Source organism: Etheostoma cragini, chromosome 6 (genome assembly GCF_013103735.1).
Source record: "Etheostoma cragini isolate CJK2018 chromosome 6, CSU_Ecrag_1.0, whole genome shotgun sequence".
NCBI classification, from domain to species: Eukaryota; Metazoa; Chordata; class Actinopteri; order Perciformes; family Percidae; genus Etheostoma; species Etheostoma cragini.
In genome coordinates, this window is record NC_048412.1 from 5683220 (window position 1) to 5689506 (window position 6287).

General features: G+C 38.4%; 1 long non-coding RNA gene across 1 annotated transcript in view; it reads right to left on the reverse strand.

Annotated features, from left to right (window-relative positions):
• The window catches only part of LOC117946344, a 19607-nt gene extending 14440 nt beyond the window's left edge, over positions 1-5167 (reverse strand). Inside the window, exons 1-2 of the long non-coding RNA XR_004657009.1 lie at positions 5035-5167; positions 1420-1423 (exon numbers count right to left, since the gene is read on the reverse strand). This is a non-coding gene — a long non-coding RNA (uncharacterized LOC117946344). The remainder of the gene's footprint in view (positions 1-1419; positions 1424-5034) is intronic.
• Positions 5168-6287: the final 1120 nt, after the last annotated feature.

Here is a 6287-nt window from a genome sequence, read left to right on the forward strand (position 1 = left end):
CAGTATAGCCTTCAGACTCGGGTGGGATTACAGTAAGTTTTCTCTGGCCACTTCCTCCTTCAACATTTAGGAAAACAGAAAAGTGATTTAATTTTTTTTAAGTAATAATTACGGCCAGCACTTTCTTGCAACATGAAAGTAAATACCAAATTCTTAAACCTGTCTTAAAATAATACTTAGAGATGTAATAATGCTGCATTTGCATACCTATGCATACCTTACCTGCCTTGTAAAACATCCATCCACCAGCCAAGGTCTCCAGTTATATTAGGGTAGGGTATTCAGCTAGAAGGGCTGCTGAAATTCTTTTTTTATTTTTTTTTATTTACTTTTCATTGGTTTTCTTTTAACATAAACCAACAACATGTGCCTTCTGGGCAAGGAACATACAACATAACATAACGTGACGGGGGAGGATCTGTGCGTCGAGTCGAACAGCAGTTACCATAAGTGCATCATGCATAGAGAAAACATAAAGATGCTGTTTGAAGATGGGGGGGAAAAAAGAAAAAGAAAAGAAAAAAGAAAAGAAAAGAAAAAGGGGATTCTTGATTTAGGATTCAACATAGTGAGGGGAGGACTTGAGCACCAAGTAGAACAGCAGCTGAGCCCAAGCACATCACGAAGTAAAAATTATAAAGGTTGCAGGTGGATAGGGAAAAGACATTTCTTATTAAAAGAATTTCAACCTTATTTCGGGGATTTATATGAAATCAGGTCTTACAGATGACACATAGCTCAACCATTTTGACCAGTTCTCTTCAAAAATCTCAGCTTGGTTCCGTAGTTTGAAAGTTATTCTTTCCATAACATATGTATACTATAGATTATATCAATCCACTCATTTATAGATGGTTTGTCCTTCTTCAGCCATTTTCTGGTCAAGGTCTTTTTTCACCCCACTAACAATACACTCAAGAGGTATTTGTCTTGCTTTGTGTAGTCAAAACCATCCAGATCACCCAGGTACATGACTTTGAAATTTAGAACCATTTTCCTTTTAAAAACAGTCTCCAGAACCCCAAGAACCTCCCTCCAAAATGGGGCCACAGAGGGGCAGCTCCAAAAAATATGAAATTGATTTGCCAAAGTATTCCCACATGACCTCCAGCAGGCAGTCTGATCTGAGTAGTAGGCCTTTTGTGCCGGAGAAAGAAAGAATCGAGTCAGATTTTTCCAACTGAATTCCCTCCAGGAGGGAGAGCTTGTCACTGACCACTGCCGTTTGCAAGTCCTGTCCCACTCCTCTTGTGAGATTGTAAATCCTCCCTCTGCTTTCCATCTTTTCTTAATGCCAAAGGTATGATCACTTTTAAGGTCTTGAAGAGCTGAGTATAGTTTGGATATTATCTTTTGGAAGGAAACATTCCTGAAGGCCCCTTGGAAGATGTTAAGAATTTCATCCCTCTCTGAAGGAACATTCCTTAGGAGTTTCTTGTTTGCGAAATCCCTGATCTGCAAAAATCTAAAATGATCCCGGTTCTGTAGTCAAAATCTTTCTTTCAGGTCCTGGAAACTCTGAACTTTATTCTGCTCTAGGAGTGTGCAGTACGCGGTAAGCCCATTTTCCGTCCAGGTTTTGAATGTTTCGTCATAGCTATTTGGTACAAAATCAGGATCATATGCAAACCATTTAAACATTTCAGTTCTTCACTTCAGTTGATACTTTTTAATTATTTCACCCCATGTTGCCAAAGAGCCAATTACTTGGATTGTTGGGGTCTGATAGACGATCTGTCAACGAAGGATCTCCAACCAAACTAGCCACTGGTATTCCTATTCCCATTGTCGTTTCTATTTCTTTCCATTTTGATCTATAATTTGGAGTACACCATCCCACCAGTGGCCGAATTTGGGCTGCTCAATAGTAATTTCTCAAACAGGGGAGGGATAATCCCCCTTTCTCCTTAGGTAATTGTAGGGTTTTATACTTTATTCTTGGCCTCTTCCCTGCCCAAATAAATCTGGAAAGTATTTTATCCCACTCTTTAAAATACAATTCGGGTTTCTTTATTGGTATTGAGTGAAATAGATATAGGAGTCTTGGTAGAATTTTCATTTTAACTGAGTCTATACGAGAACTGATGTTAAGATAAGGGATCAAGCTCCATCTATTGATCGTTTCAGTTGTTTTGAATGCGCCCCCTGCTGTCGCGAAGTCAGAACTACTCTTAATGTATCACGTGACTTTTGGCAGAAATTTGCTGCAGAGGGGTGTGGAATTGTTTCGTACTCGAGGAGAGGCTGTTTTGAGCATGCAGAGACAGTTTTGTACTCTGGGACAATTCATAAATGATATTTTGAGTGCAACGTTTGGGGACAGTTTGTAAAACAAGTTTTATGTGTGTGTAACGTTTTAAGACAGTTTGCAAAACAACTTTTATTTGTGTGCAACACATTTCTTTATGTACAAACAACTTTTATTTGTGTGCAACACATTTTTTGTGTACAACCTTTTGGCAGGAATCTAACTCCATATCAGACTGCCAATTTCATACAAAACCAGGCAAACCCCATGTTGCAGGCCTGTTAACGAGTTAAGCTATCCCTGCTGTTCCACCAAGCAACCTTTTGGCAGGAATCTAACTCCATAGTCTGACATGTTTTCTAGAGCTGCTACAACCTGTCGGCAATATTGGCCCCTATTTTTTTCTTTAAATGGGGCCAGGTGTTACTTAGTAAAATATTTGGTATCCTATGAAACTAGATCTAAGGAATCCACGTCATGTCAAATGTAGACACATTTGGTCTTGAATAAAGAAGAAGAAGCATTTGTCTTCCAGTCAAAATTGAAAGTTGACACTTTTGTTGACGCTTTTTAATCAATGTTTTTAACTTTTTAACTTTTCTTACGTTTTTGTCCCTTTTTTCAATGTTTGTCACTTTTTTCACGTTCAAAACTACGTAACACAAACTTAATAACTTTAGTTTTTTTTTAAATTTATGGTCAAACCTCATTTATAGGAAATTATGCCTAATGTTTGAGTTAGAAAAACAGAAATTAGGAATTATTTGGACTAACAATAAAGGAATGTATGTTTATGGATAATCACAGACATGTCAACTTTTACTCAATACTATTTCAAAACCACTTCAATTTGTTTTTCAAATGCTATAAAATTGAATAAGACACCCCAAAATGAATGAAAGTAAAGATTTGTACTTGCCAAAGAGCGTTGTGTGGAATCAATCATGTTATTTTGGGTAATTAAAAAGAACACTGACATAGGAAAACAGGTCAATTTGACCCGAGGACAATATGAGGGTTAATAACTGTACTAATAGAAATGATTGAATTATGTCGAGCAAATGTTAACTTTGTATTATTTTTAGCCCCCTTGTCGACAAGCATAACATGGCTGGTATCATTGGATTCCTTAGATTGTCTAGTTTCATACAGTACGATACCAAGTGTGGTCACTAGCTTTACAACTGTGCCCACTACAAGACAGTTATATTGCCCGAGATGGCCGACTTTTAAGCAATGCTAAATAACATTTCAGCCAATTCCATACACAACCAGGCAAACCCCATGTGACAGGGCTGACTTTAATGATAGCTAAGTTAGCCTCACAGTTCAAACATTAAAAAACTTTAATGTTAGCATGCTCCAAAAAGTAGCAAACTGTGACTGTGCCGCCATTAGAACACAAGGCACATAAATACACTGCAACAATGATTCTTAAAATGACAAAGTCCTAATAATTTCAACCTTTCCAGAGCAACGTCAAAGCAAATTCTTGGTCAACCGCCTCTGACACGTAGGTTAACTGTGGTTGGGATCCATAATTCTTGCATTACCGCCATCTACTGGAGAACACTGGGTTGACACTTGAGACACAATAGTCTAAAAAGAATCCACACAAAAGGTGTTTACAAATGTGTTTCCATTGAAAAATACTAAGTTGACTTACAAATGATGAAATACAAGTTTGAATGTATGGTAACATCTTGGGTAATTTTGTCTATTACTTATATGAGAGAAAAACGGTTGATAAGAGCCATGATAGTTAATCATTTATTCCTGGTATGAGTAGGCTACAAGGCTCTTTATAATAAAGCATTCCGGGGCTGCCAGCAGGGAGCAGTGTGGCGCTGTGTTTCGTTCTCACAGACACTTTTGCGAGCGGACTCGGTTCTTCGTCATTCTGCTGAGCGAAGCTGTACTAAACGCAAGGACTTGTCTCCTGTTAAAATGTTCTCCTGTTTTAGAGGTTTGTGAAGCTTTAAAACCTATACAGATCTTGTTTAACAGTTATATTTGTAATGTTAGATCAGTTTGGTGAAGGAAAGATAGTATAGATTGATAGATAGAAAGATATAGTACGTTTATATGGTTTGTGTACAAGTAGAGAAAAGTATTGTTGTCCTTGTTGTCGCGGCTGTCTGAAAATGGCGCCGGCAGTAAACTTTCTGTTGAGATCAAAAGAGTGAAGTAAAATTTAAATATTTCTTAGTTTTTTGCGTTTAAAAAAATGTTGTAATCTGATGTACAGTATATTGTTGAGAAGATAAAACTTCTTAAGCAATTGTAAAGTACTGACAGCCGTTAGAGGCAAAGTAAAAAGTGTGTTTTCTTTATTTAGCATTAACACTTAACACTTTATGAGTGAGGTTAAAGACATGAACAGAATAAGCTGTGTTTGTTTAATGGTACTTTCTTTTAAGGGGTTGTTAACTAAACTGAATTGCTAGCTCAGTTATAGGAGTGAATGAGGATAACTGTAATAGGACATATTGAAATTGTAGTTTGAATCTGTTTCATTTGAAAGCTAAAGAGAAAGCTAACTAGCAAAGGTAGTTTGTTTTGTTGGTTTTGGGATTTTATGTTTGTGCTAAATCTAGAGGGGAAAACACTGAGATATTTTTGCATTTTAGCAAATAAGGTTTCTGCTGAGCAAAGCTGCACTGAACGCAAGCGCTCGTCTCCTGTCTAATATTTTCTCCTTTTTTACAGGAATTCTTATCTTATCTTATCTACGGGGTCTCAATCTAAGACCTGTAACATTCATTTGTGAATAGCATTTCCATAACAAAACAATCTACATTCATTTACACATTGTGTTTCACAAGTCACAAATTAGAGGCACAGATACAACACAGATTTATGGATACAAATCACTCTGAAATCATTTGTGCATTATGTTTTCCAAGTTGCAAATACTTATGAGACACACTAATAACCCTGCATAAGATGCACATTCTTTTTTTTTTTTTGGGGGGGGGCGGGCTTTTTCCTGTACACAGTCCTCTACTGACACAGTAGATAGACAGGAAAGGGGAGAAAGAGATGGGGACTACACGCAGCAAGTCAGACTCTAACCCCCGCTGCAGGACTCTACTAAGATGGAACGCTTTCACCGGATGGGCTTATGGCCGTCCCTGAGACGCATATTCTGATTGCACAAAGAATGCCTTTAAAACCCAAATAATACAGGCATGTCTCAATCAGAAAATTCTATATTTGGAAAAAGGTATCAAATTTGAAATACTGTTCTGTTCGGAATGATTGGAAAAGGGCTGGTTAAATGCCGGAGGGCTGAGAAGGAAAAGTGAAAACAGGTGATCAGGTGATAGGGACAGTGTATATGGCACGGTAGGAGGGAGTGGGTGGGGGTTGGAATGAGGTGTAGAAAAAGTCAGAGGGAATATTGTGGGCAGGTACAGAATGGCAATGAATGGGTTTGGGTAAGTGGGAATGTGGGTTAACTAAGGGACAGAGAGGCAATATGTGACACAATGTGAGACAGTGAGTTTGCAAACCTCACCCCCCCGATCTGTGTCAAACTGGCCTGTCCAGCAGATCTCAGTCTGGTCAGCTAGTATACTCAAGACAAGAATGGGAGAGCCTTTTCCTCTCTAGAGCTAGCAAGACACTCCAGTACTTTTCCATCCTCTTGACAAAGCCCTGGATGTTAGGAGTAGGAACTGAAGCAAGGTAGAAGGAGGAGAGGGGGGGAGACACAAGAACACCCAAAATGAGCGCTGGATAAGCAAAGAAGGAGATCTGCTCTTGTTCAATTTAGAACATGCTTGTCTCTCTTTTATTGCCTTCCCTTTTACTTTTTGTGCAGTTATAATGGTGCAGAAGTCTTTACTTGAGCGTCTTCATATTCACATAATTCCATTTGAGCCTTGATTCTTCATTGTCCTGGGTCAGTTTTCCTAGACAACACGTAGCACTCCTTCTTAGCAGGGCACACAGTGTCTAACAAACTTGGACACTGGACAATGAACAGACCATGTCTACGCAAATAATACAACAGTGCCAGTGTACAGTCAGCCAG